The sequence below is a fragment of the Phyllostomus hastatus genome, unplaced genomic scaffold, assembly GCF_019186645.2.
Source record: "Phyllostomus hastatus isolate PE091 unplaced genomic scaffold, TTU_PhHast_1.1 phas_contig_86, whole genome shotgun sequence".
NCBI lineage: Eukaryota > Metazoa > Chordata > Mammalia > Chiroptera > Phyllostomidae > Phyllostomus > Phyllostomus hastatus.
The window spans coordinates 82,283,758-82,310,419 of NW_025333977.1; the positions used below are offsets into that span (position 1 = coordinate 82,283,758).

Sequence of the window (26,662 nt, forward strand, 5' to 3'; positions counted from 1 at the left end):
CCTCCTTGCACAACCAAAAGGACAACAACAAATTTAAAAAGAAAAACAAAAAACAACCAGAACTGCCAGAGAATCGAACTGTATGGAAGTCTGACAACCAAGGAGTTAAGAAACATTCATCCAGACTGGTAGGAAGGGTGGAGAGGACTGGTGGTGAGGTGGCTGATGGCAGTCCCACATTTACATGCAAATAAACCAGAAGAAACAACTGGGGAGTGAGACAGACTGTGCAACCCAGGGCTCTAGCATGGGAAAAGAAAGCCTCAAAACCCCTGGCTGTAAAAACTGGTGGGTGTTATAGCAGGGGAAGAACTTCCAGCCTCACAGGAGAGTTGGTTGGAGAGACACAAAGGGTTTTAGAATGTACACAAATCTACCTGCCTGGGAATCAGCACCAGAAGGGCCCAATTCACTTGTGGGTAGGGGGGGAAGTGACTGAAAGCCCTCCAAGAGCCAAGCAAGTGGAATTACTCCCTCTCTGACCCTTCCCCACATACAGCACCACAACACAGCAATGTAGGTTGCCCTACCCTGGCTAATATCTAAGGCTCTGCCCCTTACAACATAACAAGTGCACCGAGACAAATAAGTATGGCCCAAATGAAAGAATGAATCAAAACTCCAAAAAAAAGAGAACTAAGTGACGAGGACAGAGCCAACCCAACTGAAAACACTGGTTATCAGGATGCTGAGAGAAATGGCTGAGTATGGTTGCAAAATAGAGGAAACAGTAAAGGCTATGAAAAGTGAAATAAAGAAAAATATACAGGAAAACAACAGTGAGGGGAAGGAAACCAGGACTTAATTCAACAGCTTGGAGCAGAAGGAAGAAACCAACATTCAACCAGAACAGAGTAAAGAAACAAGAATTCAAAAAAAAAATGAGGAGAGGCTTAGGAACCTCTGGAACAATTTTAAACATTCCAACATCCAAATCATAGGAGTGCCAGAAAAAGAGGAAGAGCAAGAAACTGAAAACTTATTTGAAAACATAATGAAGGAGAACTTCCCCAATCTGGCAAAGGAAATAGACTTCCAGGAAGCTCAGGAAGCTCAGAGAGTTCCAAAGAAGGAAGCATGCACCAGGGCACATCATAATTACATTACCCAAGATTAAATAGAAGGAGAGACTCTTAAAAGCAGCAAGAGAAAAAGAGACAGTTACCTACAAAGGAGTTCCCATAAGACTATCAGCTGATTTCTCAAAAGAAACTTTATAGGCAAGAAGGGGCTGGAAAGAAATATTCAAAGTCATGAAAGGCAAAGACCTACATCCAAGAACACTCTATCCAGCAAAAATATCATTTGGAATGGAAGGGCAGATAAAGTGCTTCCCAGATAAGGTCAAGTTAAAGGAGCTCATCATCACCAAGCCCTTATTATAAGAAATGTTAAAAGGACTTATCCAAAAAAAAAAAAAAAGAGATCACAACTATGAACATTAAAGTGACAACAAACTCACAACTATCAACAACTGAACCTAAAAAAGAACAAAATCAAAAACTAAGCAAACAACTAGAACAGGAATAGAATCACAGAAATGGAGATCACATGGAGGGTTATCAGTGGGGAGGGGAAGGGAGAAGAATGGAGGAAAAGGTACAGGGAATAAGTGTCATAAATGGCAGGTGCAAAATAGGGGGAGGTTAAGAATAGTATGGGAAATGTAGAAGCCAAAGAACTTATATGTACAACCCATGGACAAGAACTAAGGGGGGTGGAATGCTGGTGGGAGGGGGGTACAGGGTGGAGGAGAATAAAGGGGAGAAAAAAAATGGGACAACTGTAATAGTTGTCCTGTAATAATTAATAAAATATACTAAAAAAAGACCTAATGGTTAATGACATAATAAATTGCTTGGAAATCACAAAACAATATTCAAATACACAGTGTTATTTTTGTACTCCCACATTCCCAACAGCATCAGTAAAAACATAACACAATTGTTGTTGAAGATGATGACCTGAGTCACTCAGAAAAGTTTAAATTATCATAAATATATTCTAAGAGAGCTGAATATGCATATAAATAAAGATACTACATCTAAACAATATTCATAAAATAAAAAATTAATAATTAAGAGGAGACAAACTTCTATTATATGGGATGTTCCGTTACATAAACTGATTTCCATTGTTCAGTCAGATACATAAGCTTTCTCTCTTTGCACATGAATGTACCACCTATATATTTTTCTGAATATTAGGGAAATAATTTTTGCATCATTAAAAAATAAAATATACTTATGAGATACAACTTAGGACATATAGGAAAGTAGTAAGACAAATTTTTTTAAAAATCTTAGATTTCCAAGATCCATAATTTATTGTTTAAAGAATAGTTGTGATTAAACAATATGTATAATTATAAAGCTGCCTTTAATATGTGGCAAAAAAGCCCAGGTTATTTTAAGCTCTTCATAAACATTTTAATGGTTCAAAAATTCTATTTAGTGAATATGTCATTATACACTTAACCAGCCCCCTAAAGCTGAACATAGAGCTTCTTTCCAGTGTTATAATGTAGTTACATGTAACATGATTTGTTTTTGGCTGATAATTGTTGAAGATGAGTGAAGGTTTATTTATCATGATGCTTTTTCTACTTTTATGTACATTTGAAATGTCTACAATAAAAAGGTAAAAATATAAAATCTATGATAACCATCTGTATACAATGGTTTGTTTATTTGCAATTATTTTCATTGTTAGAGTTAGTACTGGCTGCCTGGTTCAAAGTTTGACTCCATTATTGCCTAGTTATGTAACTGTGGGCAAACTACTGATGCTTCTTTGCTCCACTTCCTTCATCTGAAAAAAGGGTATAGAAATGGTAGCTTAAAAGGCTATTGTAAGAATTATACAAGATGATGTGCATCAAACACCTTCCGCAGTGCCTGGCATAGTGTTAGTGGGTAGTAAATATGTAAATATTACATTGAAAAAACAACATTCTGGTTGCATATTTATATGTGTTGTGGTTATAAAAAATCATGATGTATAAACTGAGAAACATGCTAGAAATAACACACTGAAGTATGCATCATCTCCATCTCCAGGTTAGGCACTTATTCCAAAGATACAGCCAATGTTGAAATAATAGAGATTAGTTAATGACCACTATGGAGTATTTTCTATGTGGTTAATACTGGGCTAAATGCTTCCTATATATTATCTTATTTAATCTTTACAAGAGTTCTCTGAAGCAAGTACTATTACTATCCTTATTTTATAGCTAAGAAAACCGGGGCTTAAAGATTAATTAACTTGCTCCAAAGAACACAGGAACAGGCAGGGCCTGTTGGCAAACACAGGTCCGAACCTCTGGAATTCGCCCCTGGACTACTGGAATGGCCTTTGGATCTTGGGCCCTTCTGCAGTGCACAGAACTCAGTGTTTCTCATCTTCATACTTCAGAGGCCGGATGTGAATTATGGCCCAATTACGAAGTTTAACTTAATCTCTGATTGGAGCATATTTTTCTTTTCTTTCACTTTAATTAGTATTGTTTTTAAAATTTATTCTAGAAGATGATTTCAAGAGAATGAAAAGGCATACTCTATAAAATAAGATGCTCTTTAAGAATGCCTATCTTATTAATATTCTTCATAGTTTTATTTATTTATTTAACCATCCCATATATCCCTTCCCCTTTGGCAACCATCAACTTATTCTTTGTATCTATGGATCTGTTTCTGTTTTGTTTATTTGCTTTGTTTTTTTTTTTTTAAGAATCCATATATAAGTGAAATCATATAGTATTTGTCTTTTTCTGTCTGACTTAATTCCCTTAGCATAATATTCTCTGGGTCCCCCTGCAGTGTTGTCCCAAATGGCACAATTTCATTCTTTTGAATAGCTGACTAGTATTCCATTGTACGTACCACATCTTCTTTATCTAGTCATCTATCAATGGACACCTAGGTGGCTTTCATATTTTGGTTATTGTTAAGTAAAGATGCAATTAACATAGGGGTGTATGTATTTTTTTTCATCCATCTTGGTTTTAAACGATGACTTCCCATTGGTTTGATTATCTTCCGTCCTTTGTAAAATAGCTCATTATCAACAACATACATATGTACACTCTTTAGAAAACCTATAACATGGTCTATGTTTACATATTTCATTTTAAATATGTAACCTGTTAATGAGTATTCATATGCATGTATGTGTGAGTAGGACACAGTGAAAGTCTGAATTTGGAAAACGCTGTGAAAGTCTAGAAAAGGTGGTTTTCTACAAGCAAGGAAAATTAAGTGACATAAGAGTATAATTAAAAAAAATAGTCAGATGGCAAAGTAATTCTTTTTTTGTGGGTCTGGGAGACTACTCTTGTGCAAGATACTCTAGACAAGAAACACCACAGGGGATGCTGCAGTTCCTCCGCCTCAGATAGCCCATTTATGCATCTGTATTACAAAAAATGTGACATCTCTAGCAAGCTCACAGTACTGAGCAAAGTGCTACAGTTATAGCTGGGAATTTGTTTTTCAGGGCTGGCTCTATTTACTGAGTTTTTTTATATATATTTTTTGTCTATTCCTTCCTGGGGGGTGGGCACAGTGGGGTGTTTTTGCCGGGTGAGGATTTGAAAGAGAGAGTTTTTGTGAGCTCTATTTTGGATTTTGGTGAATAAGAAAGCAGGGAATTTGCCAGCCTGTTACTCAGTTATACTGAAACATTATGCAAACTGCCTCAATTTGGAGCACAGAAGGTGCTGAAAAATTTTTCTGAGGAGGTCTTGAAATATCTAAGCCTGTCTTCAAGGAAGGACTTGTTTGTCTCAAAAATCACCCCGTAAACAATAGCTATGTTGTCTCTTCTCCCATCCATGGCCCATCTAACACAGTACCCTGAGTATTACACTCTAAAAGTAGCAGTATATTTTAAAAATTACTTTGTGTCCTTTATTCTCAGGAGATTAGTGAGAAGAACATGCTTGTATGAGGGCTTTCTTTATAAACTCATTTCTACATATGTGCACTGTTAGGCATGGGCTGCAAATGTTTGAGCAAGCTGTATTTCCATATTTGCATTGTCCAGTCTATTTTCTTATTTTCCTGAATATGCCTGAACATATGCGTCAGTATAAACATGCAACTGCATAGACATGTCTATGTGTGTTTCCAATTCCATATTATCTTGAAAATGGTTCAGCTTTCTAGAAACACAGCCGCATAATTTGTTTTGATTTGAAAAACTGCTCAGCAAAAGCATGCAGGTCATAATGGCGGTAACACACCACTTATTGAAGTGCTGGAACAAATAGAAAACAAAGTCTCGGACACTGGCAGAGAGCAGCACTTCCCTTGTGAGCTCCTCTAGGCTAAGGGCTAAGTAAGGACTGAGTGAGACAATAATAAAGCAAATACCCTTAGGCTTTCAAGCACTAACAACCAGCTCAGGGGTAGCAGCATTTCTAGACCTTGATGGTACAGCAATGTCCTCAACCTTTGCTTTCAGACACCAGATCACTGTTTAAGGAGACTTTATCATTTCCCCCTAATTTTTGTTGAAGATGCCCTTGAAATGATATCATATTTATTCCTGACAAAGCATATGCATATTGTGGCATCACTGTAAAACCAACAAATGGTTTTAGCTCCACGAAAAAGAAAATTCCAACAACCTTTCATGCTGAGATTTCTCAAGCTAGTTCTCAGCACAGAAGTGATTTTTTTTTTAAAGTTGCATAAAGCCTAGCAAGGTTTAAGTTTTCTCAGCAAGGAGAAAGTGTTTTTCAGCTGTTAAATTTTTCAGATGCTGTTTTTGAATTTGGATAAAACTCAAAAACATGTTTGTTTTAAAATGTAAACCTTTTTATGTACAGAGGTTTGCATATAGAGGAATGCTATTACTATGTTTAAAGATACTCTCTTTTGAAATAAGGAAGTCAGAGGAATTTAAACATAACAAAATACACCTTGTTTCGTGAACATCTCATTAAACACCACAACAAGTATTTGGAGGACCACTGAGGCACATGCTTGCTGACAGGATCACTTATGAACTGCTAGTGGACACATCCTGTGTGTGAGCAGAGGGTGACCAGGTTTGAAATGAAGAGCATCCTTATTGTTGGCTTTCGAAAGACCTTTACTCCAATTTCATGGCAGTTCTTGGCTCTAAACCTGCTTGATTCCCCAGCTGTTAACTGGGCCAAGGTTGATGCAACATATGGTATTTCAAACACAAAAATGGTGAGGAGACACACTGAGGTCTCTGCAGAGAGGCAGAGATGAGGGGATATCATCAGAAGGCCGCGCCACCTGCTATTTCTAATGGGTCTTGTCACTCTCCTATTTTAAGCGAATTGTAGATATGTTGAACGGGAGTAGATATGATATTGAGCTACCCCGCCCTTTTGGTTTTCAAACATCTATTCATGCTTCACAGTAAGAAGTATGTTTTACACTGTGATCCATGGATTGTTCACACACATACATGAATACACACATGCACAAGTGTGTATGTTCCAGAGGGTAACTGATCTATCTGCATTTTAAATCTTAAAATTCTTCATAATTCTGTTGAATGTTTTATTGTTTGGAAAGTTGAAGATCAAGGTCTAGGAATTCAGCACACTTCAAACTTCTAACCTAGGGTTTTCCAAATGTAAAAAATAGACCTGATTATCTGGTTTAGTCTTTGAAATGCCCCCAAAATTCATTCTTTCCTTTATTCATTCATAATTATTCATTTATTAATTCTTCAAACATTTATTGATAGCCTACTATATGCCTTACATTACATACCTGCAATACATTTCCAGGACGATTACCTCATAGTTGTTTTAGGATTAATGATAGGTTGGACCAGAGGGTTCTTGAGGAGGAAAATCTTCCAGAGGCAAACAATGAGTTCATAGTATTTTCTATCTAGCAACCAAAAGCCATGATAGCATCTCTTCTAACCTCTTATTATGGTTCTAGTATAAAATAACAAGTCTATTATTATTTACTTGTCATATTCAACATTAAACTATTAAAGGCAATGATGAGATTTTAATGTCAGAATATTACAAAATAATTTTCCCATAATAAAGTTTTCCTCACACCTTACATGACACACAGAAAACATTTACACAAATTTTCTCAAGCTACAGATAGGCAGAAAACTGACCATCACCTTACTTTACAATGATTTTTAAAATAAATGGCTGAAGCATGTGGAGTTTTAAGAAGTAGCGCAAATAAACAGAGTACAGCAGTACTACCAGACCACATGCCTGTGCCCTTTTTGATGAGGATAGTGTATGTACGGTAGGAAGACAGGTCCTAAATACTTATCACTAGAACCCATTTAAGGGGGCAGGACCTCCTATTCTGGAATTTCAAATGAATTAATTTTTTATTTTGAGAATTATGTCTTGGACATTATTACAACATGGTAATTGGACATTGTTTTATACATGTAATTGTAGGCCACCTTTTCAAAAGACCTTTTTAGAATTTATTGGAGGATATCAGTTAATAAGATTCTACATTTCAAGTGTACAATTCTACAATACATCATCTGTATGTTGTGTTGTGTGCTCACCACCCAAAGTCTAGGTCTTTGTCTGCCTAAAGTTATTCCATCTTTTAAAGCCTCTTACTCTCTGCATAAATGACAAATTGGCATGTCATGCACACTGGTGCAAGAAAAAAAGTAACTCCTAAGGTCACATAAGCAGGGACAGGGCAGGCCTCAAGCACTGGGGGCCAAAGGCACCAGAAACATGGGCAGACAGCTTAACATTGTCCCCTTTTTAGGTCTGTGCATTGTTTCTATATGGAGAATTACATTTCTCTGGGAGTATATGTGTAAATATGCATCTGCTAGTGTTTTGGCAACACTAAGTTAGCTAAGTTAGTTTCGATCAACACTGTCAAATTTTTAAACCCACCAATGTAATAAAAGCAAGTTTCAAAAACACAAACAAACCTTCCAGTACATTGTGTGCTCTGCTGTTCCAAGCCTCAGCTTCAAGACAAAAGGAGAGCGAGACTTTGTCATTCACTAGCTGTTAATAATCAAGAGAAGATCTGCCAGACAAGCTCTTCAAGGGCTCTGTCTGTCTGGACCAGGTATATACTGCTATACACAAAGGGCTGTGCAGGAGGAGAAAAATGAGTGTTCATGGACAATGATGCAGCTTTCTTAATTAAGATTTTCATTACTGATACATACATTAAGTTCTGTAACTGCAAGAGCCAAAGCACTGTCATGTGCAGGTAGATGTCCCTGATTCCATCTTTAGGCAGTAAAGCTAAAACATATTAAATGTGCACCCAGCAAACGTTGTGGGAGCCAGGAGAGCTCCAGAAATATTATTGTTGGAATTCAGAGAGGCCCCATTAAAAGCAAATTTGTAATGCATCTAATAGGCAGGAGAAAGGCCCATGCCAATAGCCTGTGTGTGTGTGTGTGCACGTGTGTGCGCACGTGTTCTGGTGTGGGACTGCTTTGAGGTCCTGAGCCACAGACAAAGGTAACTGCCGCTGACCTAGAAATAATCTCTCTATAAATACATCAATAGCTCAGGCCTCAAAAGGAACTTTGATCTTTAAGTTTTCCAATGCCTATTGTTGAGAAAGGAAATAAATGGCTGAGTTTGGGTAGCTTTTGGAAGATGGTGAAGGCTCATGTCCACAGCTGGCCCTGACTCTGTCCCTGTGGGTCACCCAGTCTATTTTCCCTGGATCCTCAGGCTGGTCCACAAGTCAGTGTGGTCTGCCAAGGGGTATGCTGTTCCCATGAAATAATCGGACCGGGGTGTGGAGAAATCATTCTTTTTAGATCAAGTTATTTTTACAAAAAGAGTTTTACTAAGAGATGAGTAGACACTAAAACCCTGCACAATCCTAGAAATGGACGAATATCTAGAGTGTGTGGTTTTGATTCCACCTTAACTAAAGCCTATCTCATTTTAGGATAGCTGGTGCAATTAATATGAACACAACTCTCTGTTGTTTTTCTGGCTTCTGGTTACATCTGTTCCAGTTTTCAAGTCTGCATCCTTTGGTGAGCTACTCATAGAGCTCTGGTCTTCTCTTCAAAGAAGGCCTCTATCTCTTGGTCATTACTAGAGTGGAGATGAATGATAAATGCTGCACTTCATGAAAGATCATTTTATCACAAGTCAAAAATTATACATTCATTTCTTATTAGGTAAAAGTGTTTATTGGAATTTGAATGTAACCTCCCTTTTTCTCAGAAGGAATAAACTATAATCCAACACCCAAATGGCTCAAAAGAAATTCTTCAAACTCTTGCCTGTGGTTCTTTGCTATTTGGGTAAAAGGGAAAATTTTCAAATAATGGTGCCCAGTAAGATTTCTCTTGGGTTCCTGAACGAAGATTCAAGTCTCTGAAGAGGTTTTCTGGGTGGTAGTGTACATTTCTGAAACTCTTTTCCTAGGGATCTTAGAGGGTTGGGTGGAGGCATGAACATACTGTGAGGTAGTTGGCTTCTGTGTCTGTTCTAGATGGGCGATGCTAATGACTGGTGGTTGTAAGATGAAGAAATTGATTCTTTAGAAGTTAATGGAAAGATAGTGCTTAGGCACTCTGTCAACAGATACTTCCTGCATTTTGGGGGAAGTAAACAGTATTAAGGTTCTTCCTAACCTTTCTTAAAAAGTACTGTTCTAAAACTGCCAAAGGAGCATATGCAACCTATCGGTGGAGAACCAACACAGTAGGCATTATTCAAGCATAGTCATGATGAAAAAGAGCAGGAAGAAAATCCCAGAAAATGATTCAAAGCAGAGATTTCCTATTACTTTTCTTATGCAACCTTGACTAGCCTATAAGGACCAAAAGACCCAAGGACGTTGTTAAAAAATTTATGTCTATCTTTTCCTCAAATCATGTCAGGAGACATGATTTGCTTCTCTCATCCAAAATACAGGGTTAAAGTTAAATTAGAGGTGACAATTATTTATCATGTACCAAAATGCCTTGAAATTGACAGGAAGGAACTAAAGGCGGAATCCATTTTTGTCTATCAAAGTGTGAGAGGTAAGGCAGCCCATTCTAAGTAAATATCTAGAAATCATTCTCTGGGATAAGGTAGGTATGCCTGATTTGTCTTTAATAACCCCACAATGGGGAAATGAGGAATAACAAAGAGACTACACAAAGGGTACATAAAAGAAGAGTCTAATGAAACAAAGACATCTTAATTTTATCACTGCAAAGACTTGTTGTATAAGATGCCTCTGCAAGTACCCTAGTAGAAAAATTCTTTGAATAAGGAACACTTATAATGCCAATTAATAACTTTCAACGTTAATCATCATTACCTGTGTCCCCATTTGGCCTCTAAGTACAGGCTATGGTATGGAGGCAAGTGTATAACACGTGAAGTTTTCTAAGAGCATCATTAAGAAAGCCAGACTTCAGCACTGAGGCCTGGGTCCACTGATCTGGCTGCACTGCGGGAAGCACTAAAGCCTGGCTGGAACCACAACATCTCACCTTCTGGGTGTTTCACTGCTCAGGTGGAGAACAAGCTGTTTACTAGGCCTGGTTTCTGCCTCTCTGCTTAGCTTGTGGTTGGCTTAAAGGCTTTCCATTCAATCTTTAGCAGGGTTTGTCTTTCTTTTTCCCCCTTTCTGGACATAGCCTAAGGATTTAAGGCATGCACAACTTTGACATACACAGTTTTCCACCAAAAAGGGAGAAAGAATGCCCCAGAGCACACGCTGAGGGATGTTCCAATTACCACTTGGAACAGCTTTGCACAGCCCCGTCCTTCTGAAAGATGTTCCCTATCCCAAAACACAGGGAAGACACACTGTCACAGTTTAGATTGTGGAGGCAGGGACTGACGCTGTCAGTGTGGCATTTCTTCCTCTCTAGCGTCTTTCACTTTCCCTGAAGTTGCTGAAAAATATTCCACTTCATTAAGTATGTAGTAATACACATGGGAGTCAGAGAGAGAGGGAGAGAGAAAGGTGGAGGACATTGATGGCATGGCCTCTAGCACTTTATTTATAAGAACATCCAGAAATCTCTATCTACATCTGGTAGAAGAATAGTGTCAATTCTGCCCTGGAGACATGGATCAGGCAATATTGCCAGTGTGTATTTCTCCCTTCCCAATAATTTACTGATTCTGGAGTCTGATGGCAGAGCTCAGATGATCATTTTTACATTCATATGAGTGAACAATTATCCTGCCCCTTTGGGGGATGGTGGTGCCAAATAAACATAAACATATATGACCAGGAAGTACTACTGCTCCTACCCAGACACTCTGCATGTGCCCTGCTCGCCAGCATTCCCGGGAGGGCAGCGCGGTGGGTGCTGCTATCAGGGCACAGTAAACAGCGGCTGAGGTGGCTTCGCAGGGTTTCAGGGAGCACTGCCTTTGCAGCATAAAATGGAACTAAATCATGAAATATGTGTTACACTGCTCATTTGCCCTTTCCAAATTTTTGTGTTAGTCACCTTTTCATTGTTGAATTATAACCACTCTTAAAATATTAGAAATATGTCACAAATATATTTCCCAGTTTTTAAAAAAATATTTTCTACCACAGTGATTTTTTCATGTAATATAATTTTATATATTTTTATTTACATTTTCAGATTTTGGTTTTAGGCTTGAGAAAAAAAATCTCATATTCCCAATATAAAAAAATCACCTGTATAGCAAAAACCACAATGAACAATCACAGAATTTGTGCAGATGAAGAGAAATTGGCAATCTTTGCTTTGCTGGGAAAGATGCATCAGACAGTTTTCTGGGAGGACTGTTTAGCAATAGATACATTTAACTATGGCAGTTCCACTAGTTGAAATTGATTCTAAGGAGGTAATTAGGCACATGCATTTAAAAAAATGCATATGTGAATAAAAATAGTTACTGTAACACTGTTCAATTAGAAAAAATACCAAATATCTTAAATATACAATAGTAAGTAATTGATTCAATAAATTATTCATGTACTGGAGTATAATATAGCTGTCAAAAAGATAATGGAGATCTATATTTATTAAATGTAAAATGCTTATTACAATGTTGAGTGGAAAAGCAGGTTACAGAACAGCAAGTAGCTTTTCCTTTCCTTTTGGAAAGAGAAAGACAAAGATAAAGAGAGAGACAGACAAATAGATGTGTATGAAAATATATTTACCAAAGTGTTAATAATGATTATCTCTGGGAGGTGAGATTTTGAATGAATTTTACCTTCTTTATATATCTGTATTGTAACAAAACCAAACAAACTAAATGTATTTTATTTTTTTTAGAAATAAAAATTAGATCTTTTACTTTGAGGAGAAAAACAGCATAGATGCATGCTACAACAATTACTTAATAGCTCAAATATGAGCTTCATGACCAGTAGCAATGAGTAACCCTCTTTAACAGGGTAACATCACTGCCTGCACATTTTCTTGATGGGTGATGTCACTGCTCCTCCATTCTCCTCCACGTTCGACAAGTCAGGCGATACATTGTAGTGCTTACCTTAAAGGACTTTAAAGCTCAAATACCGGATATAACCTGGATATTTATATCTAGGGCATAGTTAGGTAAATTGGGGGATTTTGTATAATAGAAAACTATTCGGACATTACAGAGTTTGCAATTATAATGGAAAATACTTATTATATAATATTTAGTTAAAATAGGGTACAACCACACAGATACAATGTATGCTCAATTATGTTAAAATTCAGAGAAAAGACTAGAGAGGGATCTATAAAATTGTTTGTGATAATTGTCTCTATGCTGTGGGATTATGGATGTTTTCTCCTTACCCTATACTTTCTTAATATTTTACAATAACTGTGAATTATAGGATCATGAAAGAAGTAAATATTAAAAAAAAATACAGCTGCTTTGCTCAACAGCTGCCAAATTTTACCCCAGATGTATCTGCAATTTACTTTTGAGTCAAATAGCCCTGATGTCATTTCCTACAGGGAATCTAGCAGAATGGAATGTGTTGAAATAAAGGGAAGCCATTACTGCCATCACCTCTTTCTAAGCCACATTTTACCCTGCAAAGGTTGCGGTCAAAAAAATTACAGTGTAGGTTGCATGTATCACACACCATTATGAAACATGTGTTATAACCAAACTGGCAGCTTAAATGTTGTGCCTTAACATTAGTCAGGTACAAATGCACAGCTAGTCCTGACCTTGAACCTATGCACCAGATATATCTAACAACATTGAAGAAAAGAATTTTTTGTATCTCTCAGATCAGCCATGACCTCTGCAGGGTTTATAATGCTTAGGAGAAATCTGAGTAAGGAATCCTCCTTCTATTGGAAATTAGAAGGTTTGCCATTCTTCAGGTCTTTTCCACATCTTGTCTTGCATTCCTAGAAGCTAGAACTTAATTACCCTATAGGACCCTGGCATGTCTCCAGGTCTGGAAGCTGTTTTTGGAGGCTGATGGTGTGGGTCACCATTAGAAACAGAGGCTCATCTATTAATTTCAAATGGGAGTTTCCCTAAATAACAAGGACGAGCTATTTCATAATAGATAGAATTATCCATCTTCAATAGATAATTCACTTTCTTTTTCTTCCACTCTCTTATCTACCCACTCTTCTCTCTTCATCCCTCTTTTAATAAATAGTCTTTCTGTATGGTTAGATGGCAACTCTTACAATTTAGAGAGAATTCAGCCAGTACCAATACCACACTTCCAGTAGGTTATCTAATTATTCCTAAATTATCATATTTTAGCAAAGTGATGAGGAAGACATCAGAGTTGTCATTCACATGAGGTCTGTCCAGAAAAAGCCCAACCACTGTTAATATAACAAGAACAGTTTGCATGACATCAATGTAACCTGGAAGCCAAGGAGAGTAAACTGGAATGTGCATGGGTGAACGATGATGACTTCACTGTACTAGTCAGTAGGGGTAGTAGACACTCTTGAGTGAAGATGTGTACTGTGTAGTCATTGCATTCAAAATGACTGAGTAAATAGAGCAATGAATCTGCATCAAACTTTGTGTTAAGCTTGAACATTCTTCCATGTAAACTATTTGGATGGTTCAGGAGGCCACAGCTATGGGCAACTCATGATCGGCAGCTTCATCATGACAATGCACCCACTCATATATCATGTCTCATACAGAGTTTTTTTGAGAAACATCAAATCACCCAGGTGACTCAGCCCTGCTACAGCCCAGATTTGGTGCCCTGCTGTGACTTCTGGCTTTCCCAAAAACTAAAATCACTTTTGAAAGGGAAGAGATTTCATACTTTCAATGAGATTCAGGAAAACATAATGGGGCAGCTGAAGATGACTGGGAGAACTGTGTGAGGTCCGAAGGTGACTACTTTGAAGGAGACTAAGGTGTCACTGTCCCGTGTACAATTTTGCTTATATCTTGTATCTTCTTCAGTAAGTGTCTCTATTTTTCATACTACAAAGTGGTTGCCTTCTAAGTTCCAGACAGACCTTATATATTAGATGCAATATATATTAGAGGCAATAAGGCATACAGTAGATGTTTTGAAAAAGCATTACCCATAACTGGGTAATGCCAAGATGGGAGGCAGGAGCAGTCTTAAGGGGGGGAAAAAAAAAAGAATGACATAGCTCAGTGTGTCTTTTGGCAACATTTTCTAATCACCTGTTCCTGGCCTTCTGAACCAAGTAGCAATCTTCAAACTTCCCTTGACTGAACAATTTGAGGTCAGAGATGGTGCCTTATTCACCTCTGATGTTTCTGTACAATCACAGTGTCAGTGCTCACCAGAGACTTGGAGAGTTGAAGTGAGCCCATTTATTGCCCTTTCCTTCTGGCCTCAGCTAGCACCAAAAAAGAAGCTGAAACCCTGAATGCCATGTCATACATACTGGCAGAATTACATCCTAATTTGAACTCAAATATACATTTCTGATCTTCTACCTTGGTCACTCAACCACTGAAGAAAATCACACAAGGCAGATGGGTTATCAACACTAACTTGCCAGATGCGCCCAGGCCTTCCACCTTGCCAAGGAGAAACCTACTATGCTTCTCTAGTCAACTTGCTGTCCCTTTCCCCTAAGTATTTTAAAACTTTTACTTTCCCCCAAATCTCATATCTATCTATTCTTAGAAGGACCTTGCTGCCTAGGAGCCATCACTGGGGAAACTTCTCATCCTCTCAGCACCAAATCTACAGAGATCTTGTATCTTCCCCTATCCTTCCCTTTCTTCTTTCTTGTAACAATAGCCAAGGGATTCCTCCTTTTGTCCTTATGCTCAGCATTCAAGGTCTCCAGCTTTATCAGAAATCTTGTTATACTGATCATCCAATCCCCATCTCTCTTCTGGATACAAAATCTATCCTCTCTTCTGTAGTCTTCCCATGAGCACCTAAAAATGCCAGTGTTTTCCATTTTTTCCAACCCTTTGCTTTTACTTCACTCTCCCCTTCCCCTTCACTTCTCCCCTTTATTTCTTTGTAATAAAACTAAGAATTATCCATACTTGCTGCCTCTCTTTCTTCACCTCTCACTTTTTCTTCATCCCACTGCAAACAGACAATTGCTTCAACTACTTTCAGCAAAACAGCTTATGCTAAAATCAACAACTTCCAAATTGATATATTAAAAGTATATTTTTCAATCCTTAACTTACTTATCTTTCAGTAACACTTCTCACTACTGCCCACTCTCTTTGAAACACGCTCTTCTCTTGGGTTCTGGGCCAACATTTTCTGAATCTGCTACTACTTCTTTACCTGTTCCTTCTGCAAGGATTTGATAGCCTTATTTTTCCCTACCAGCTGATGAAATATTAAGAGTTGCTCAAGTCCCAGTTTGGGCCTTTTTTCTCAATCTAACCCTGTCCCTAGGCAATATCATCCATGCCAACAGCTTCATTTGCTTTTACTTTACTTCTAAGTTCCAGTTGTATATATTCAGCTGCCTATTTGATATGCTTAGTTATTTCAAAAGCACCTCACACGAAGCATCTCAAAAACAGATCTTATAGTCTCCCCTCTACCCCAGTCCTTCTTTGGTGTTTCATAAAATTGTGAATGGCACCATCCTCCATATTGGTTTATAAGCATAAAGCCAAGAGTCGGAGTGGTCACTTCTTTCTCCTTCGTAGAAAATCCTGTGTATGTTACTTCTGGACTGTCAGTTCCATTTATTTTCTTCCATTCTCCTTGTCACTACTCTAGTCCAGGTTTTGTCTAGTCTACTACAATAGTCTTCTTACTTTTGCTCCTTCCAAATGATTCACTACAATGAAGCTAGCTTGATTTTTTTAAACCTTCACTTTCAGGATTACTGAAGTTTCACAAACAGCTGTAAGAGACAATAATACCGAGAGATCTGGCATACCCTTTGCCCAGTTTTACCCAGTAGTAATATCTTGTATAACTGTAGTACAATAGTGTAACCAGGAAACTGTCAATGGTACAATCCATTCACCTTATTCAGACTTCACCAATTTTATATGTACTCACTTGTGTGTGTGGGTATTTCGTTTTGTGCTATGGTATTGCCTGTGTAGATTCACATGGCCACCACCACAGTCAAGATACAGAACAGTTCCATCATAAGGATATTTCTTGCTACCCTTTTATAGCCATAGTCAGCTCCATCTTTTCCCTTCTCCCTAACCTCTGTCAACCATTAATCCATTCTCCACCTGCATAATTGTGTCATTTCAAGAATTATATATAAGTAGAATCATAAAGTATATAATCTTGAGATTGGCTTTTTTCACTCAGCATAATATCTTTGTAATTAATCCAAGTTGTACGTATCAAGAGTTCATTACTTTTTAGTGCTGAGAAGTATTCCATGGTATGGACGCACAAGTTTGTTTAACCCTTCACTTATCGAAAGCAATTTGGGTTCTTTTCAGTTTGGGACTATTACGAATAAAAGTGCTGTGAATACGGGTGTACGGGTTTTTGTGTGGATGTTTCCATTTGTCTGGGATAAGTGTCCAAGAGTAGCATATCTTTTTAGAATATATAATTGATTATACCACATTCTTTCTTAAGTTTGTTTTCCCATCTCCATGAAGAAAACCCCTAGTACACCCACACAGATCCCAGTGTCATCAGGCCCTGCTATATCTTTTCAACTTCCACTGGGATGTTCGTTACCTCATTCTCACGATCCAGCTGTACACGAGGGCTTCATAAAAGGGTGAGGGAACACCCTTGCTGTTCCCTATGCTGGAAACCTCTTCCACCACCTAATCTCACCTATTGTATTTCTTCTTCAGATGTCAGCTCAAGCGTCACTTCCTCAGGGAAGCTTCTCTTGAACTTCCAGACTCAGATTTCCCTCTTACATTTGCTCTTAGAGCGCCTGGCACTTTTAATTCACAGCAATAAGCACAGTTTGTAATTATAAGTTCTTTCATGTGACCATTTGATAAATGTGCCATTCCTTTTCTCAGATTATAAATTCTAGTAGGGCAGAGATTATGTGTGTTTTGCTCACCATTACATCTTCAGCATTTAGCAGACACCCATTTTGTGTTTAACAAAATTTTGCCATGGCTTTTAAGACAGGTAGTCTTGGATTCAAGCTCTATGTCTATTACTCACTAGATATTCTTGGAAAGTTTACTCAAAACATGTGAAATCTCCATTTCATCTTCAAAATTAGGATTATAACAGCATCTAATTAATAACAGTAGTTTTAAATGTTAAATCAGATAGCCATTAAAATTATTTTGTCCAGTCCCTGCAGCAAAGCAAGCACTCAACAAATGTTATATTTGCCCTGGCTGGGTGGGTCACTTGCTTGGAGCATCATCCCATGTACCAAAAGGTTGCATGTTCGATCCCTGGTGGGGGGCAACTGACTGATGTTTTTCTCTCATGTTGCTGTTTCTCTCTGTCTCTCGCCTTCCCTTCCTCTCTCTCTCTAAAACCAATAAACATATCCTCAGGTAAGGACTAAAAAATGTGTTATTTCTTGTTATTATTAGTTTAATAAAAGATTAAGAGTTTTTGTGTTTGCTCCACCCCCGCAGTGAGGTTTTAGTCCATTATCTTTATTTCTTGCCTATTCCCTGGGGATCCAGTTCTGGTAACTCTGAGAGTCTGAAAAGGAACCCTTAGCTTAGAGCTTCAATACTGCTATGACTACTGGTCCCAACCACAGCTCTGCCCCCCCTTGTTTGGCTTCTGGGCTTTGGTTCTCATTTTCATCTCACTCAGTACTTCCTCCTTTTGTTTTCCAGCCTGTAGATCTTAAAGTGTGGTTAGGAATGCCCCTTGCTGACTCCTGGTCTCCAGAGGAAGTTTTCTAAACACACCTTGCCTCTTGCTTCACTCTTTATGCTTTCCAGTGGAGGAAAATCACCCTGTTGGTGAGACAGCACTTGGTCCATGTTTCCCAGGTGAAACCGATCCATCAAAGTTTGTAAGTGCAGAAATTTAGTCTCTTTCTCCTTCCTTTCCTACTGAGACTAGCTGGAGTTAGTGACCTGAAAAAGCATTGCTCTTATGCGGATCTAAATTTTCCCTTGGGAGCACTTTTCCAAGATTTGGATTGAAGGAAAGGGAGTCAGCAAACCCATTTTACCACTCAAATTAAACTACAATCTTCAATCTGGACTTTATAAAAAGATTTGTTTCCCCAGCCGTAAGTTCTTTTATCTTATTGTCAATGGGTTTGGAATCTGAGTGAGGAAGAGCGATGCTATTTATTAGATCCCCTCCAAATTCCAACACTTAGGTTTGTGCTTTTGCTTGGAATATCTTTCTCTGACTCTTTATCTTTTTTTACATTCTAGCCATCTTTTGAGAGCCAGCTGAATCACATTTTACATGAAGCTTTCTAACCCTTAAATCTCTTTCATGAATAAAATCCTGTACTACTTGCTGGACTTTATCATTCCTTTTGGAATTATCATTGATTGTCTCATATGCATCTGGAACACTCAAAGGTATAACTTCTTTTCCTAATTTAATTTTAACTTCCTTAAGAGCGAGCAAGGGCAGTGATCTAGACTTATAGTTTAACTCCCCACTAATCATGATTCTTTGTATATAGTAAGTGCTTAATAATATATCATGGGTGATTGTGCTTGAGGCTGGCCTACAGATGAGGCTTTGATTTGAAGGCCCAATTTATAACTGATATGGCTTAGTGCACAGGTGGCAAACATAAGGCCTGCGGGCCAAATCCGACCCTCCACCTTGTTTTATCTGGCCTGGCACCGTGTTTCTACATGGTGGCAGCACCAAGCTCCTTGCTCCTAGTTAAGGAGTAGTTACATTTATACAGTCCTAAAATTACATTCGGCCCTTTGAAAGCAACAGCAAGGCTGATGTGGCCCCTGTGAAGATGAGTTTGACACCCCTGGCTTAGTGGCTGCATGGTTCCTCAAGGAGTGGTGGCAGTGCGCAATACAGAAAAGGCCAACTGAGTGTCTCCCTGAGATATGTATCAGTGCAAGTCTAGATGTACATACAGGTAGTAGTGCTTGCTTCTGTCTTATGCTATCTTTTTATCTTCGTAACATACTCCCCATTTTCCTTTATGAAAAGCATATGGACCTCATTGTCTTAGGTAGAAAGGCTAAGAGAAATGTAAGCAGAAGAAGGTAATGCTTCTGGCTGTGGTAGACTGATATTCAGAGTGTGTGGATTCTCTAAATTAGTTGAAATATTTAAAAAAAATAGCCACTATGACCACAAGAAAAAAAATAAGAAGGAAGGGTCCTGAGAATGGTATCTGAGCCATGAAAGACAGTGAATATTTTAAAGATCACTGAATTTAATTTATTCAACCTAAATGCATAAAAGTACAGGTGGGGACATTATTTATGCAGGTATATGCAAATCACTTTATAAAATAGGCAAAGCCCTTCTGGTTTTTATAAGTTGCCAAGGTGGTTCCTGATATTTTAAAAGCTATGCACCTTTAATGTAATTTCCTAAGAGTTGGAATCCCTCTGTCGGAATCACAGTCACTGTCAGAGCAAGCTTATTTTTTTTCTCTCCTCTGGGACATTTACAAGGCTCTCATAACCATCAATAAAGAGTGGTTTCCACAGAGATGTGACTGGAAAAATCCCTTGGAAATTGCTGAGGAGCAAGTCAGAATGTTCAAAGCAGAGAACATAGGCTTTGAAAACATGAACCCATCTGACCTCTTGAATTTAGTACAGTGAATTCCTGAGCTCTGAGACATGGGGCCCGTCTGTGCATGCCATATTGGTGCTATAAGACTGGCAGTAGGTTGGCTGTGGCATGGTCTATTTCAAACTCCTTCACAGTGCCCAGTGTTGCATGTTCCCAGATGACATTTGGTTGGCAGAAGCTGGGCCTCCAAAGCTGGCAGTCTGGAATGCAGCCCACTGTGTTTTGACAAACACATAATTGACCATCTGATCACCAGCCTACATTCTGCACTCAGGTCACTGGAGGGACCTGGGCTTTGCATAGGTCCTCATTTCTTGTCTTGTTCATCTTCTGAAACCTTTCTCCAGAAAGCAATATAGAGAAGACTTAAACACACCCACACATATACTCCCATTTGCAAAAGAGAACATGGTACATGAAACATAAGCTGTTGAAAATTTCCTTTAAATTGTCCTGGCAGCCCAAAGTGAACAAGAGAAAAGCACACTTATGGTGAACTCTAATTCAGAAAGCAGGAATGAATATACTGAATTGTTTCGACACCCGGCTGTGCATAAGTTGGAATTCAGCTCAATGACTTGAAACTTCTGCTTAGAAAAAGGCAGCAATGGGAAAATGATAGAAAATCAAGGCATTGATTGGCTTTAGGGGGCAAGTCTTAAGAAACTGTTTCGTTTTCAGGTGAAAAGTGAGAAAGGCAGAACACTGGGAATGTTCCCCTACCGGCCTGCTCCACACCCATGTCCCCTGTGGGAGGAGACACACATCTCTGGAGACCAGCAGGCAGCAGCTCAGGGTGAGGTCAGATTCAAATTGAGGCCTCTAGTGAAGCTCCCATAAAGATATACTTTGATCTGATATTTGGCCCCGTACAACACATCAGCTTTTCTCCTAGAAGGCAAGGACTTTTCATTGGGCCAAGATGTGCTGGCATTACACAGTGTCAGTGTCTATACCGACACTACCAAACACCCTCTCTTCTCTGCTCCCACTGCATGGTTCAGGTCTTCGATCTTCACCTTTGACTTGATCTCCCCTTTTCAGTCAGCCATCACTACCATCACCAGGAAGCTCTTTTTCTAAAACACAAATCTGGCTAGAAGTCTTCAAAGTCTCCTCAGTCCTGCAGCATCAAGTTCAAACTCCTTCCTATGTACAGCCTTCTAGGCCCTCTGTGATCTGCCTTGTACCACTTCTCAGCTTCGGCTCCAGCTCCTCCTCCAGCCACCATGTGCTGGCTGCACTGACTACCGTCCTCTGGATCTGGCTGCTGCTAGATGCTTCCTGACTTTGCAAATGCTTTGACTTTGCTTTTCCTGATGCTGAGTCCCTTTTGCTTTCCCCTCATCCATACCCATTTGGTAAGGTGCAATTCATTCTTTAGACTTTAAGGCCTTGCCTGGGTACCTCTTCACGTGTAGGTAGGCACTCCTTTCTCATAACCCTTGCTACATCTGGTATATACTTCCATTCCAGCTCCTACCACATGGTAGAGCCTTTGTTTACTATTTAGCTCCCCTACCAGGCTGTGGGATTCTTAATAACAGGCAGCACTTCTTATTTGTCTTGGAGTTCCAGGGACCAAGCAGAGTGACTAGCTTTCCATAAATGTTTGTCGACTGAAAACTGAATAGTGAGCTGTGCATGATAATTAATCAAAACTAAACCAAGCAGTAGTATTAGCTTCCATACGCATGGTAGGAGCCTCTTAGAAATCTAATGAGGGCAGAAGATCCCAGAAGTAAGGTACTTTCTGATGACTCACAGGTTGAGAGTAAGAATCAGGGGTAGAGGGTGTGATGGGGGAATGTCTTGCTAACAGAGAATGTCACTGAAGCGGTGAATGTTCAGCTCTCTCAACACTTAGTTTTCAATACTGAAAGGTACTGTCCTGAGAATGGATCAGGGTCTGAACTGTACTGAGGTCCCACTTAGGGCTAGACTGTGATACCTGCTTCAAGGCAGCATGGCAGGTTGTGAAGGGCTCCTCTTCATTTCTGCTAAAGAATAATGAAATGGAAAACTCTTGGGGGAACATCTGGAAGCTATTCAGTTCCTATTAAAGTCTGTGACAAATACAGATTGGGACTTTGGACTAAATGCAATGCCAAGGAGGGAGGGTCAAACAGGCAGAATTGTGCCTGTGCCTGAAGGAGGCCATGGAGAAAACTCTGGAGCTAGAAGCACTGGGGAGATAAAGTTCTAATCTGTTCCCAAGAACTTTCCTCTCTCTTTGATGGGCATCTGGGGCACCACCTCTGGAGCCATCAGCTTGTCTGTGGGGCACTTGAGGACAGCAAGACTGTCATAAGCCCTGCCACCCTTGATATAAAGGCAAGCCTCAGTATTTAGAACAATTCCAGTGAGTGAAGCTTAGCTCAGGCTGGGATAAGGTCAGTGGGTACAGTAATGGACTATCGGCCCATCACAGGTCATTCTCCCAGCCTTCTCTCTGCTTAAAAGCTAGGTTTTCTCCACAAGCGCTCAATTGATGGTTGATACAGCAAAAAATCAGTTTCACATTTTCCTATGAGCCAGAGTCAGCCTGTCAGTTACATTTTTTTATCTCAAAGGTCTCCATCTTGATCTGTAATTGTGACACAGGTCTCCAGTCCCCTGTACTGCCTGTGCCTGAGGCTCGCCCCCCCAGTGCTGACGTCATAATAGCTGAGCCGTGCGGGCAGGAGTGCGCTGTGCTGACTCATCCCTGCTGATGTGAGGATTAATGCCTTGTCTGACACAGAGCTATTATGTGAACTGTTTTTACACAAAGAACTGTAACAAAATGATTTGCCAGTCAGAAGACTAGAAATATGCAGTCCTAGGTAACTGAGGTAGGGACACAGAGACATAAAAGTGGTAACCATAAGCATGCACATGGACACCCTCCAAAGCATTGACAGACCCACTCTATCAACACTGAGAATAAGGAATAACAAGGCTTGCCAGGGGCAGGGAGGATCCACCCCTGCTGTATAAATGTATTATGCACAGCACCAGCATTTGGGGAGTTTAATCAATCTCCTTTTTCTGTCAAATAACTGTCACTTCAGGCTTTCGCCTAGGCATCCTTTGGAGGATTCTGTTCCTCCTAAATATATTTACCTAGCTTCTAAGAATATTAGTGGAAGCCCCACATAAGCAAAAGAGCCATGGGAACCCCCTTTCTGTGCAAATGATTACAAGAAATCCTCGGAGTGAGGAGCCAGTGAAGTAATATAGAATGTTGTGAATGGGAACCAGTTGGGCTCACCAGAGAGTGAGAGAGTAGCTGGAAGGAATCATTTATTTGAGTAAATAAATGATTATTTATCACATAAGGTGACTGCCACTACTTGTAGCATCTCTCAGGTGATATCTCATGCAATGACTTCGATTATTTAGGTTCACTGCCCCAGAACCTCTTTCAAGCAGCTCAAGGTAAAATTTATCCAAACCCACTGAGTGAAGCCTAGTTTGGGCTTTAAATAATAAATATTCTCTCTTTTCATCTAAAATCAGGATTTTTTTTCTCTCTAAATGATTAATTCTCTTCTAAAAAAAGCATGGTACCCTTTATAAACCTTCTGGTACATGTAACCCTAAATTTCTCTTTCCTTCCCTCCTCCCTGGACTTTACAGTTTCTCACACAATTTTAACCTAAATGGCTGAAGTCTGGTACTTCTTAGTAAAAGGGCATTAGAAATTTTGTCAGTAAATGACATAGTTGAAATTAAAAACCATTGAACCTAGGAATGGGTGTATCACTGAAGAATGAATAATTGCCCATTTATTGACAGTGGAGCAAAAGCCCAACTGTTGCGGGTATCTGGCTGAAGAATGTACGCTCTAGTTTGGAATAGCAGTCACTTTTGCAAACAGCAGCTGCGGCTGAGTAAAAGGCAGTCTTTATATGAGTCCAGTTGCTGGGCCCGCTGGCCTTTGCAGCCCCTCATGGATGGCAACTACTGCTACTACCACCACCAGCGTTAACTCCACACACAAAAGGGGCTAATACATCCTGAAAAAGTGCTGGGAACCGCAAAAAGGTCAACTAGACAACTTGCCCATAAAGACTCAAATTTCCCCCATCTGACACTTCTTTGAAAAGTAAAGAAACCAATTTTACTTACATAAAGAGAAGGGGCAGGCCACAGACTGATGGTCAAGGAACTGAAAATCAAAGAAAAAACAGGAATTACACATGAACCCAATGGTACTGTGGAGAGAAGGAAAGTAAGTCGAAGTATCGTAGAGATGGGACTGGTTGTCCCTAAAGGATGAGTTGTAGAAGTCCATGGTTTTGTCACCTGGAGCCCAAAGAAAAAGGAGATCCAACCTCATGACATTTTCCAAAGGTGTGACTTCCTGCTGTGTGACCAGCACAGTACTTCCCAGTGCAAGAAGTGCCAACCTTTTTCCTTGTAAAGTTGTTTCTGATCTGAATCATATATTTTATAGAGCTGTGCTGTACAGTACAGTAGTCACTAGCCATATTTATCTATTAAATTTAAATTAATTAAAATTTAATGAAAAATTAAACATTTAGGTTCCCCTGTCACACTAGTGACATTTCAAGTACTCAACATTTTTGTTGGTGCATACATAAATGTCTATTGGGCAGCATTGGCTGGAATAGGTAAAAGTGCCCTGACTGGTGTGCTCAGTTTGTTGGGCATCATCCTGCAAAGCAGAAGATCTCTGGTTCAATTCCTGGTGAGGGCACATGCCTGGGTTGTGGGTTTGGTTCCTAGTCGGGGCTTGTTCAACAGGCAACTGATTGATGTTTCTCTCTCAAATCAATGTTTCCCTCCCTTTCTCTCTTCCTTCCCTCTCTCTAAAAGTAAATAAATAAAACCTTAAAAAAGAAAGAAAAAAGATAGAATAGGTAAAAGCTTTACTGTGTAGTACTTGAGAAATCTGAGATAATTTTGAGAAGGATGAGTCAACCTCTAATAAACTTTGGTTCTTTTAAGGATAAACTTATATTCAATGCCCATAAGATCCTGTGGACTAATTCACCGCCTCCATGTATTGTTAACACTCACTTCAGGACTGGGGGTGGTGCTGGTTGAGGACTTGATGATGCCTCCTCCTCCTACCTTACCAGCCTAGCAGTGTCCCCTCTGACAAAATGATATTAGGCAAAGCATTTGTCCTTCAAAACATGTCTCTAATGATGACAACTTCAGGTTTGGGGGAGGTGAGCTTAACAGGTTCTCATTCTGTGTTTGAAATCTAGTAATTCTCCTTTGTAGTCTTCAACTTATGAGCCAAATAGGCTATTATGGAATTGGCCTGCTCACCATTATTTTGATGCCTTCCCTTACAGACGAATAAAACTAAAGTAACATAAGATCCACAACAAATAAATAAACCAACCAAGGAAGCTGAGAAACAAAGCAGGTATCCCCACCACCTCACATTCAAATATATCAAAGACTCAACACTGATTGAATTCTTGTCTCTCTGACACCATGATTATAACCACTTCACATAAGGCCTCCAGAAATATGCAAAACAAACCATATTAAAAGAGATCAAGAAGGATTTGATTAAACAACTCAGCATAGAATAAAGCTAAAGCAGAAAACTGGCATATAAGACTTCACTTCTCAACAAATTTTCTGGACAAATGCATGATCATAGATGTTCCTCCAAAGAACGAGCTACTCCTTCATCTCCGAGGCGAAACTCTGTCCACGCACGTGCAGGTGGACAGGCTGGTGTTACTCTCCACCGACAAGAAGAGTCGAGATGAAGATTTGATCATAATGTATGTTAACACAAGAGAGACTGGGGGTCTCTGATGCTTTTAAGCTTTTAAATTCTTTCACAAAATTGATGAACTTAATGAATATTTTAAGTAAAATAATTAGATTATTTATTGTTTATTGAGAGTACATACAAACCTGAAATGTATGTATTATATGTTCTAAGGACTTTAAAACTCTAAGTTTTGCTATATTGTAGTCTCTTTGGCAAGCCAGGATCCTAGACAATTGTACTGGTGCATCTTTTAAAATGTTTTCCCTGAACTTGACTGCGTAGCTCAGTTGATTAGATCATCATCCCGACATGTTCCATCCCTGGTGAGGGCCCACACAAACATCAACCAATGAACACATAAATAAGGGGAACAACAAATTGATGATTCTCTCTCTCTCTCCTTTCTTCTCTAAAAATCAATAAATACATTTAAAATACATATTTTTATGCCCCCTCTCCCTCCTTCCTCCCTCCCTCCTTCCTTCCTTCCTTCCTTCCTTCCTTCCTTCCTCCCTTTTTTTTTCCTCCCTTTCCCACAACTTCTTTTCAGCTTGCTTTCTATCCTAATCTGAGGGGAAGGAGAAAAACATGATTACTGGTTATCTATGAAACATGCTCACTTATCATTTTTGTGTTGCACATTATAAACTCAATAACTCAGTAATATATTATTTTTAATTTAATTTTATTATTTAACAGTATATTTCATTGATTATGCTATTACAGTTGTCCCATTTTTTATCTCCTTTATTCCCTTGCACCCTACATGCCACCTCCCACTAGCATCACCCCCTTAGTTCATGTCCATGGGTCATACATGTAAGTTCTT

The 26,662-nt window shown here is 39.1% G+C and overlaps 1 protein-coding gene across 7 annotated transcripts in view; it reads right to left on the reverse strand.

The window, feature by feature from the left end:
• ZBTB20 (zinc finger and BTB domain containing 20) overlaps positions 1-26,662 on the reverse strand; it is a 798,652-nt gene that overhangs the window by 169,329 nt on the left and 602,661 nt on the right. For all 7 annotated transcript variants that reach the window (XM_045852096.1, XM_045852097.1, XM_045852098.1 and 4 more), the window contains one exon: positions 24,198-24,237. The gene's annotated coding sequence lies outside the window, so the exon portion shown is untranslated. The remainder of the gene's footprint in view (positions 1-24,197; positions 24,238-26,662) is intronic.